Source organism: Pantherophis guttatus, chromosome 4, assembly GCF_059756535.1.
Source record: "Pantherophis guttatus breed Tessera chromosome 4, ASM5975653v1, whole genome shotgun sequence".
NCBI classification, from domain to species: Eukaryota; Metazoa; Chordata; class Lepidosauria; order Squamata; family Colubridae; genus Pantherophis; species Pantherophis guttatus.
Genome location: NC_142066.1, coordinates 114,249,764 through 114,262,121, shown reverse-complemented (window position 1 = coordinate 114,262,121; position 12,358 = coordinate 114,249,764). Strand labels below are relative to the sequence as shown.

General features: G+C 35.5%; 1 protein-coding gene across 4 annotated transcripts in view; it reads right to left on the bottom strand.

The window, feature by feature from the left end:
* SATB1 (SATB homeobox 1) overlaps positions 1-10,320 on the bottom strand; it is a 114,577-nt gene extending 104,257 nt beyond the window's left edge. For 2 of the 4 annotated variants that reach the window (XM_034402157.3, XM_087892583.1), the window contains exon 1: positions 9,258-10,187. The gene's annotated coding sequence lies outside the window, so the exon portion shown is untranslated. Of the gene's footprint in view, positions 1-8,207; positions 8,355-9,257 lie in introns of those variants that run through there. The other 2 variants (XM_087892582.1, XM_060685754.2) reach the window with 2 other exon arrangements.
* Positions 10,321-12,358: the final 2,038 nt, after the last annotated feature.

Genomic DNA, 12,358 nt, shown 5'->3' with positions numbered 1-12,358 from the left:
CTGATAAAATGCAGATTATTTCTCTTTTGAACAAGATAGTTTAGACAACAGTCTATTTCATTTTGGTATCTGTTTCTCTTTGAATAAATTGCATATAGATTACATAAGCACATGTTTTCTTCAATATATACAAACTAAAATAGTGCCACTGGAATAAATAAACTGGATAAAAATTATTTAAACTTTGAAATTAAACATACATTGTAAAAGTTATATTTTCATAAGTAACATTTAACAAAACGTGCAATATGTACATTTCTTAAATATATAAGGTAAGGAACAGATAAGTTATTTTTTGTAAGAAAACATATTAAGTTATATATTTTAAAAACCCTGTAAACTATGTTAGATGTTTATCTGTACATAAGAGACAGGTGTAGTACAAACAGGAAAAAAAGCAAGAAGCCAAATGAGAAATTTTTAACTCCCAGCATCCATCTGTTAAATTTGAATTCATGCATAACTGATTATTCCATGACTGGTAAGTTTCCTTTTTTTCTGCAGTAGGTTAACACATGTGTTTTAACATTACAAGTTAAACTGTCAAAAAAAAAAAAGGAAGATACTTAAGAAAAAGTAACATCACCTCATTTAACAGAAGTGACCTAGGTTTTAAGAAATCTGTGTCAAAAAATCTGGAGATAAAATATTGATAAGCTATGATGTTATTATAATAATAAGGTTAAAGAAGCTCACTATATTAAAAAGAGATAAAAATGTGGGAATAACTGAAGGATACGGAGAGATCAGAAGGAAAAAACATAAGAGAAAATGTGTCAACAATAAACGAGGAAATGAGAAAGAAGGAAAAATGAAGGTGGAAACTAATCTCTGTGTGTCATTATGACTGCCAGAATACTGGCAAAGAAACAGCATCCTTTTATTTCAATTTTAATCATTTCTGAATTTTAATACCCTATGCCTTTTGTAATTCTCCTGGCAATCCACATAAACAACCAACTCAGCCAAACATCAGTGTAAATTAAATGGCACATAAACCACACCACCAATGTAGTTCTCGCAATCAGGTAACCAAAAGCAGAAATATAAGTTTTCTTTAAGTCTCTATGAATGACTAGTCAATTAACTGATATAATTTTCTTACATTCTTTAATTTTAAAAGGAAGTCAAGTAGTTAACATACATGACTGTTTACAAAAATGAATAAATAAAGCAAGTCAGTAGTAATAGAATAATCAGTGACCATCAGGGTCTGAAAAAATGAGTTTGCTTTCACTGGCACTAAGGAACATCACATGATTATTTAATTACAGCTCTAATTTTTGTCTCATGGATGGCAACATATCAACAATTAATAGGGCAAATAGAGGAGACAGCAATTTTAAAGAAACAGTCTATATGCAAAACACAGGCTGAAAACACAACAGAATGATTTTTGAAACACGTATTCTATACACCATGAATATAGTTTGCTATTTTGATGCATCTATTACATCTATAGAAGAACTAAGACCATTCTGTTGGGTTAATTTTTCCTAAAAGATCTCTAGACTAGAAGATAGTATTTTGGAACTGATACAGAATTTAGAGTGTATTTTGAAGCACATTAGAAAGATAAAACTTAAAATAGCAAGCTTCCTTCAGTGAATGAACAGCTTATATATAATCAGTAATGAAATTACAAATTCAGTGAAATGAAACCATGCGGTTACAAGAAATCATATTATGTACTCTGCCTAGATTCTAGGAAGACCCCACACACTTCAGAATGCAGGCCACAGATCTCACCTGATTAGCAGCTGACCCATTTTTTAAACTTTAGAAAGGCAATGTTTTTAGAAAAATGCCTTAATTAATAGTCACACTTTGAAACTAAACACAGAGATGATCGTCTGACAGGGAAATGCATGCAATTCTCTCACAAAGCTGACAGCATTTCTAATTATTTCCATGCCTGTCCCGGAATAACATCAAAGCTGCAGATTCAAAACAAGCTACATTCCATCAATATATGTATATATAATACCCAGATTAAGATAAATTACCATTATTTTGTCTTATTTGGACTCTGTTGCTAAATCTAGTCCTGAGAATATGGATAAAATAATTAGTTAAAAAGAAAAATTTAAGCAAGAGTTAAGTCATTAAGTAAACAGAACTTAAAAACATTTTTTTTTAAATGCCTGAAACTTTTTAAGTCTGCATATCACAGAATGAAAGTTATTTCAGGATACAGCAGTACTGCTGATTCTGCAGTTCTAAGCAACAATAAGCAAAACATCCTGACATTTAAAGATGTTAAGACTAATATAAAAAACTTTTTTTAAGTTTAGATGTACAATATTTGTTTAATATATTTGCATGCCACTTCCCATTATTATAGATTGTGAAACTTTTTCTAATATAATTCAACTATAATATGATAAAATCAATATAAAATAATATTACTTTGAACAGGTGAGAGAAGAAATACTAAACCATATATAATTAGTGCAACAATCATAATGGGAAGGCCTGGTCAAAGAAATAAGTGCTCAAAAATAGATACCTCACAAATTAATTCTTTTTTAATATAAAGTTGGATAACTATTTTTCTACATTAGGGACTCCAAAGAAAAATTAGTTTAATGAATCAAACTAATACAGTTGCATGCAATTTATTTCAAGAATCCTAAATAATAAATAGTAAATAAATAGTTCTTGCTTTATAAAGTTCACAGGAAAATTTTGTTCCTAGATAGATTTAAATACTATAGTAGATGCATAAATCAAAATGAACCCTCTGTTCATAATTCATGCAATCTGAAAAATATGTTTTCTATAAAGATGCAGTTGATTTATGAAAAAGGAACACTGCATAAGAAAATTTACAAATAATTATAGCATATGTGGCTAAATCTATATCTTATTCATTTATAAGCACAAACAACACTGTCTAATTTCAGTAACCAATATGTACAATATATATTACTTTTACGCAAAGTTCACTTGAGTATTTACCTATTCTAAAAGATGATTTGGAAACTGCAGTATAGTAAGTAATGAGGAAAAGGACCTAGAATGTTAGGTGGAAAAATTATAATATTGCTATTATTTAAGATTTATTCTTCAAAAATACAGTACCATGCAAAACGTTTCTCCTATTCATCCTTTTACAAGACTAAAAAGATGGATAGTCTTAAAGTAACACTAAAACTGTTTTATTGATGTTGATGTTTCAAATTCTCACAAATATATCTACTGTATTAAATGTCATGTTACGGGTACACAAGTGTTAAATGAAATATCCAAGATTACAGACTACAGACTTTTTCCATATGAGAAATTCCTGTGAAAACCATATGTATCCTAGATACTTCTAAATTATAAATGGCTCTCTGAGATCTCAAAAGAGAAAAAAAGGGAAAAAGAGGGTGTTTCACAAGTAGCAGGTAGACACGCTTTAATTTTATTAACTAGAAAACATTCTATGTGACCTAGGTCTTCAGTCTTATAATAAAACAATGGAACTCACCTCAAAAATACATTTCCTTGAATCAGTGCCTCCTATTCCTAGAAAAGTATTGCAAATCTATTATCTTCAAAATGGTTGCATGGCCATTTGTAGAAGGTAATAGTTCAGTTATGTGGTATAAGAACCATGGAAACCATAGTATGGTATACTATCATAGAATTAAACACAAATTGAGAAAAAAAGTACTAAGTCAGATAGTAGTATTGCATACTATGCTATATGACTATTATAATTTTTAAACTTCAGCCTGTAAATTAAAACAGAAATGTGTTGTACTTTGTGGAGTATTAATTGTAATCTTATTTTTACATGTGAGCATATGTAGAGATGTACAATGGTACATATATCAATGCCTTATGGTATTGTAAAAAATTTCCAAAATGTTACATTATAAAAGTACCACCTCCACTCCAGCATATCAGTACATGCTACCCTTAATGCTCCACTAATTCACATTCTGGGTAGGTTTCCATTCCCAGTGTGAAGCCACAAGCCACATATTATACCAGTCAAGAGATATCATTCACAAACTATGTAGAATACTGGTCATAAGGTCATATTTAAAAGGCTTATAATAAAGGATAAATTCAAGTCACTGAATTCTAAGAAAAGCACTTTTTTTTTACATTTGAAAGCTAGAGAATGTTTATGTATTGAAGCACAAATTTCTTTCAATCATAAGCATATTTATTAGTTTCTGTTTTATAATTTGAAATGCTAAAACTTGTTCTGTTAGTTTATATTGATTTCTGGCAAGAATTTTTCCTCATATATAATTGCACTAAGAACATTGCCTTTCCATAGCCTAACTATTGAGAAATATTATTTTCAATTTCAAGAAAAATCTTTTGATGGTGGCTTTTATTTCTATATTTGTTGTAAGAATAACTTGCAGTTAATTTTTGTTGTTGATGCTAAGATCATCTTGCAATAGGGAAGGAAACAATATCAAGCATATGACTTATTTTAGAAGTTGCATTTAATCTACTTGAAAATAAAATATTTATTTACTAAGAATTATCATAAGAAGTGAAATGGACATCTTAGTATATACTTATTTAATATAGAAAATGATTAAATAAACTACTCAGTTTATTTTTTAAAGATATTAAGAACTGTTGCACGTCAATAAATAAAATGGAAATCTGTGAAACTTTGCTATTTAGCTCAAGGTTTATAGGTAAACCTTAGTGTGCTAAATATAAAATGAATCCTTGATACAGAATTCTTAGTCAGGTTATAGCATACATTAATTAGAGAAAGTGGAAATCTGAAGCTTGGAATAATATATTTCCATTTTATTTGGAGGATGAGTATGTAGTTGGTGTCCTGTGGATAGAATTCTGGTTGACATTTTTTATTGTGCTCAACGTATTGTTGTGAATTATGAACACATATATACTGTTTTGTGAACAACATTATCAATGCACTGATAATCTGAAGTTTTGATGATAGGTGATAACATTAGATTTTACATGCAAATCTGCTGCTGTGAACATATTCAACATACATACCATACCCTGGAATTGAAGTATCTAAACATGTATACAGCAGATAAATACTAAGATAGATAAACTGGTACACAGTTAAGTAGGCAAATAGGTATGGTTGGATGATATTTTGTCTACTTGGATTTTAGCTTTGCATTTCGGAAGCTGAAGGTAATAGTCATTGTAACTTTTTTTTAAAAAAATGGGTAGATAGATGAGAATAGGCTGCTTGTTATTGAACACTACCGTAGTAATCGTATTAAAAGGCTTAAATGTTTTAAGATGATATGTTAATATGTATAGACAATGATCACACAGTACTTTTTTAAAAAAATTCTTAATTATGTTAAGAAATTAATACTAAATGATATTTCCAATTGTAAATTAAATCTAAATTTGTTTTGCAATTCTAAAGATGAAATATATTATACAGAATCTATAAACTCGGCAAGAAGATTCTATCTTATCCTGTAGAATGGTTTCTTTATATGTGCTACAATAGGAATAGATTTAATCATATTTTATACCAAACAGAAACTCAAATTTCAAAATAAAATTTAACTTAATATAGAATCCTAGCTTTTTAAATGGCTTTTGCAAACTGCACTAACTTTATTTTAAGTGGCATTTTTGTTTAAAATGCATTGAACTTCACGATGACAGATTTGCTGAACATTTTTCCTCACTTACACATATGTGCTTTCAGTTATTAATAATATGCTTCTGCCCCTATCTTCAGCAGCTCAAACAGATACTGTGCAACTTGCTAGTCATGTTATTTTTCTTAAGATTCACCACTTAGATATTGTTTCCTTAAAACAGATTCCCATGGTATCTTTCTTTAAGTTACTCCTGGTACAAATAGCAAAACTTTTTTCTGTATGCTAACAAGGAAGACTTAGTTGCCATGGTTAATACTGCCAGGTAGATATTAAAAAGGAGACAGAGCCATTATTTAGTGGAGACAGGGATATAAATACACGCACTCACTTATAAACTAGTATTTACTTCAGGAAAGTAATATTTTTCCTGTGATTGATGCTCTGTTAGTTTAATGTAAGATAAATAAAGACTAGATGCATAATGGCTTTAAAACAGAAGTGTTCATTCCTAAAACAGAACAAGTTGACCAAGATTCTGTGCCCATTACAGTAAAATCACATTTATACTTGACAGAAGATACCCTCTTGTATTCTAGAAATCAAGCCTATTTATGGAAATGTTACAAATCAGAAACACATACAGGTGGACAAAAATAATAAAATCATGTAATTTACAGATGAGGATTCTCTTTATAAACCAAGTATCATAATTTATTTAAGCAAAGCACCACTCTTGGTTATCAACTCAATACCTGGTTAATCATGAATGTTAATAGAAGTAACAAATAAGGTTCTTTTGGCAAAGGTATCCTTTGCTTCACCAACCAAAAATAGATACTAATATATAACTAAACATGAGAGAGGGAAAAACAATTCCAGGTTACCTGGCTGTGAAGGAGGTTAAACATTTGATGATGACTTAAATATATAAGGTGATCCTCGTACTGTAGAGAACGTATGATTTAGCAGTTAGGATTTTTAATGGAAACTAAAAATCTATAACACCCATAAAATTCAACTATTATTACATATCAGTGAAGACATTTTTGAAAAATTTATACAGCACTCTTGTCAGAGCAGGCTGGACTCTAGGGACGTGGGTGAATTTTGTACAGCATATATACTCATACTAGAATAAGTATCTCTATTATTGTTATTAATACAGATATAGTTAAATTATTGTACAATGGCGTAGATTAATCACATAAACTAGGCCAAATTTTCTTGAGCATTGTATTAAATAGAATTATGAAAATTTAATTTTCAGATTCTTTTAAGGTTTGCAAAAGTATTCATTTTTGGATTTGAAATACTGATGGAACTTCCTTGTACTTACATGATTTGGAACCACAGTTATCATGAGGCATTTAATAATGAATGACATTTCAAAGGTTATATATAGTTTTTGCTTACTTATCTAGCATAAGTCTTAACACAAATTGAATGCCAAAATAATTTTTCTATATCAAACTCCAGTTCAGAATTGGAATAAAGTGGCATATGTTCTCTATTAAATTAATATACCTTAGGGAACAGGTAGAATTCTGAAATTCTTCTAAATTATGCAGTTGTAAGAAGATTCCCATAAGAAATTACAATGCAGTTTAAAAGATCTATGGTTAAATGCATGCAAATGGAAACTTTCTCTTTTAGGCCCATTCCATTGACATGTTTTATCATTAAGAAACAGGTATTAGTACATATAACTATTGTTACATATTTTAATTTCCAAGAAAGAAAAGAAAAAACAATATTACAGATACATTTGTATTGTTTTTCCATTCTAGTTTTTATTACGATATATAAAGCAAATATCTTTTGAGATCTTTTTCATTTATAAGCCATTGATTTCTGTAAACACTTCATAAGGTGCAAGGTGCTAAATGTATTTACAGTGTATTCTAATTCCAAAATATTTTCTTACATGTTTGCTTTGTATCTTTCTCTTTGTCTGTCACAATGTCTTCCAACTCATGTGAATGCTGGCAGACATTTAGAAAACAAAATTTATGCTATGCCTAAACTTAGAGAGGTATACTGTGCTTCTGAGTTACGTTAATATTGATTCCCTTCTTTTTTTTATTTAAGAGTGTTGCAATTAAGTCTTCCATATCTGGTGACTGCTGTAAACACTCCTGAAGAACAGTGAAACATCCAATCAATTCCTTTTGCCAACAAAAATTGAAATTTTACACATAGTATAACCTTTCTTAACAATGTGAGAAAAACAGAGTAAATATATTAAATTTGTTTTGTAACAGATGCTTAGGTTGTTAAGATTTAAAACATCGATGCTTTGCCTATAAAATAAAGCAAGGTTGAATAAAAGAGTAATCTTAAAATAATCTGTCAATACACCGAAAGCTACTAATCGCAGCTTTCAATAAAGCAAAGGGCTTCTTCACTAAAATAGACATTTTAACTCAGGCACATTACCTGTCATTGCCAAAGCTTTTCAGAGACGGATCTCAAAAGTTGCCAAAGCTTTTCAGAAAGGGACAAAAATGTAAGAAGCTTTGACAAGCACGCCAAACTTTGGCACAGACTCTAGATAACACAACCGATACGATTTAATAATGCATGTCAGCAACAGTTCTATTTCCACGTGGTCAAACGGCGCCGAAAAAAAGGCCCACATACCGAATAACTTTGCAGAAACATTTCCACAGAGACAAGCGATCCAGCTGCCCCTTCAGTGATCTCCCAACACCAGCTTTGCTACATGTTAGCATCAAAAGGAAACTGCATTACCTTTTTAGCTCCTGGGAGACCACCGGGCTCCCCCTCCTGCAAAAAAGAGGCAGGACTGTGAGAGCGAAAGGAGGACCTCACGCGGAGAGAAGGAGATACACCTGTCTGAGGAGCCGCCTTCTGGAGGTCAGTGGCAGGCCAAATGCCCCCCTTCTCTGCTCCCCAGCCGCAAAGCCCCAGCCCGTTTCTGCCAACAGACACCCCAAGTTGATCTCTGCCCGATATTGCATGATACATCCTTTCCCCCAGTCATACAAACCGCCGAGATATAAATCTTTTAAAACTCCCTCACTTTCACGACGCGGTGGCAGAATGAAGTGCGTCGCCGCGTTGACGCGCCCCCCCTTACTTTCACTGTCCCGCTCCTCCCCGCACCATTTTTTCTCCCACCCGCAAGCATCCCGCAGGCACCTCTCTCTCCCTCGCCCGCGCTTCCCCCCCCCCCACTTCGTCCTCCATCCCCGGGGGCACCGGGCTTGAAACTTATGAACTGAGCCAAACTTCTGAGTTACAGTGAACGGCGGAGCCAAGCAAACTTGCCAAGGACCTCGCCTGCAAACTTCTTGGCTTGGAAGGCGGCGGCAAGACGAGGAAGCGCGAAGCAGGTGTTTGAGCGTCTGCAAGCCACTTTCCACCAGACCAAGCTATTGTAGTAGAGTTTCCCTTTATTGGAAATAAAGAAAGAGGAGGCTAGGAGGATTCTTCTTAAGAGCCGATCCCGACAGCTCAGAACAAATATTAGAGGAATCTACATCCCCCCCCCATCGGATTTCCACGCTTTTTTTGTCAGTCGCCGACCAAAATGGACTGTCCGCAACAATAAGTTCCTAAAAAACTTAAAAGTAGGTGGGTGTTAAACGGGAGTAACCGGTCGGTGCAGCATACCTAAAACGAAGGCGGGATGGGGACGGGGGAAGAGGTAGAAGACGACCAACTTACTCATGAGAGCGCGGCGAGAGGGCGGGCGAGGCTGGGCGACACCTTCAGCTTCCCAGGCGCCGGCGAAGTTAATTGCACTGAACTTCAAGTTGCCTTTTCACCCATCAGGAGTGGGCGTTTAAAGGAAGGAAGGAGGAGGGGGGAGGCCCACACACAGCCACCCTCCCTCCCTCCCCCTCCCCCACCCCCACTTCTGAACTGCCTGGCAGGCGGTGACTGAGGAAAGGAAGAAGACGACGACGAGAAGGCGGCGCCCGCCTGCCTTTTCCACCCTCTTGCCACACACCAGGGCCAACGAACTGCCCAAAAAGCGCGGCTTCCGTCTTCTTTCTGCAATTCTCAGTCCTGTCCGCGGGATCTCTTGGCGTTCGTTTGTTGGGTGCGTTCCTTTTCTTTTCCTTCTTTTTCTCCCCCCTTCTTCCTCCTTCGGAGCTGGAGCAAAGCAGAAAAAGGCTCGGCTTGAGCCGTCTGGGCTCACTGGCTCTCCCCCTTGCGGAGACTTGCCCGCGCTGGTGTAGGAGCCGAGCCGAGCCGAGACACGCCGCTGCCGCTACCGCCGCCGCCGCCAGTCGCTGAGCTAGCGCGAAGGAAGAAGCTGCGCGCGGGTTCCAAGGAGCGAAAGGCGAAGGGTTGAAGAAGGCTGGCGGGAGGGTGGCCGGCTCGCTTTTACCGGCCGGTTATTTTTGTTATTAATAGAGTGGTAGTCTTTTCTTTCTTCTCTCGTGCCCGCTCGCGCCTCCCATTTCTTCTCCCTTCTCGCCTTTAAGGGCTTTTTTTTGGGGGGGGGGGGAGGCTGCTTTTGGTTGGGAAGAGTGGTATGTGCGCGCCTCTCGCTGCCTCCCTCGCCGCCCCGGGGAAGAAGGAAGTCAGGTGAGACACACAACAGTTCCCTCCCAGTCCCTGTGCGACGGGTAGGAGCTAATCACTGTTGTTGGCTTGTGTTGTTGTTGTTGTTTTAAATGCTATTATATTCCCACCCCTTTCTCTCTCCCCCCCTTTCTAATACTGTTCCCCTTCTTCACTCCCGGAGAGCAGCGCCCCACACCGGAGTATCAGACACACTAGGGCTGCTCGCCCCCCACTCCGCTTATCTCCTCCTCCTCCTCCTCCTCCCCTCTTGTTTCCATATATTTCCCCTACCCTCTCTTCTCACCCCCCCACCCCCCTCGTTTATTCCAATATTTATATGCCACATGCTTGGTTGTTCAGCTGCTGCTCACTTCCAACCCTAGGAAAGGCGAGGGAGGGGATGGGAAAAAAGAATGAACAGGACAGTCTCCGAAAAAGGGATTTAACAAAGGTGATCAATATTTTAAAGCTCAGCGGGAATCGAGGAGATATCAAGCGCTTGGATTCGTTCCCCACCTGTCAAACTAGCAGCCCTTTCTCCAAAGGGACAGAGGAAACGAACCCATCCTTCAACCTCGGAGACCTGCCTTCAGGAGCAAAGGGATAGGCTAAAAAGGGCTGGGAAGTGAGAAAAGAGGGAGGACCAAAGGCTGTGTACCAGAAACAAATTTAGTGGCGTCTCTTTGAAATTTGGATTGACTATGATAGAAGCCAACTCATATTATCCATTAATTAAAATACTGGACTTTGAAAAGCTTTTTGTGCAAGCTTTATGTTGTGCAGTATTACTTTGTAAGCTTATTGAGATGATGTGCCTCAGCAATTAGGTGGCTCTTTCTTGGTTCTTATCTTTGGAGAGTCACAGTAAATTCCTTCTTGCACTGTATCTTTTTTGTAACCATAACTCAAAGAAAGAATTTAAATATCTTTTTCTTTAGACAATAAAGCCCTGCCTTAATAGTGTATAAACAATGTAGCTGGAAAGTGAACCTGGAAATGGAACCCCACACCAAAGATTGCTTTTAGGCATTCAAAATCTAGTGTAAATCTGGAGTATTCCTTTTTGCATTTTCCTAATTTCTACATTATGTATTAATCTTAATTACAGATATATCTGTAGATGTCTTTTAACACGAGAATGATGTCTATGCAATGATTATGAGGGCACACCTTTCCTTAATAACTTAGTGTAACTCTAGTCTTTAAAAAAATATTAATTATAATAATAATAATTCACAGAAAGAGACATAGAACCAAAGATTACATAACACAATTTATATGCTTCACCCAAAATATATCATGTGGACATTAACAGACTGTACTCACTAAACATTAAGTTGTTTTACTTATTCAAGTAGAACATTAAAAATGCTACAATCCTGATCTAGTTATCTCAGTCCAAATCCAAGATGAATCCTTATCCTTACATTATCTTTACAAAATAGTTAAGTCTGCGTACTTCTTACCTATTGTACCTATACTAGTTTCCTGACTTCTCTGATATATTACCCTGTTTCCCCTAAAATAAAACATCCCCTGATAATAAGCCCTCCCTGAAAATACTTAAACACATGCTCAGCCGGTCCCCGCCATTTCTTCTGGTTTCCTCCACATGCGTCAAAATAATAAGACTTCTCCGAAAATAAGACTCAGCACTTATTTCGGGGTTCAAAAAAATATAAGACAGGGTCTTATTTTCGGGGAAACACGATTTATAACCCATTCTCAGGAGAAGCAGTCTTGCACTTAAACTTACTCAGATTTCTTTATAGTTTTGAGAGGAATGATTTATGATTTCTAAGTATTTGTTGTCAAAGGCCTATCTTTGATTGCCAATCTGGATGGATAAACATATGTCATCAGGCGGTGCTATTGTTTGTAAAGTTCCACATTATAATGGACCAAGCTGCTCTTGAGGACTATGTATGGGAAAAATATAGATGCAGTCCAGTATATAATACTATGGTATGTAGTTACACTGTATCATTATAAAACAGTTGCCAATTGTCATTGTTAGACCATGCTGTCCTTTTGACAGTATGGGCCTTTCTTATATTATAGGCAAACCATCAAAACTTTAATATGATCAAATAGCAATAGAAGCCAATTTTTTTACATAAAAATTTTACATGAACATTGAAATGTGTTTGCTAGGGATGAGTCAGATCTGAATTAATCCAAAATGGAATCAAACCAGTTTAGACAGATTTTTTAACTCTGCTTAATAGTAGGATACCACCAAAGCAATCAGA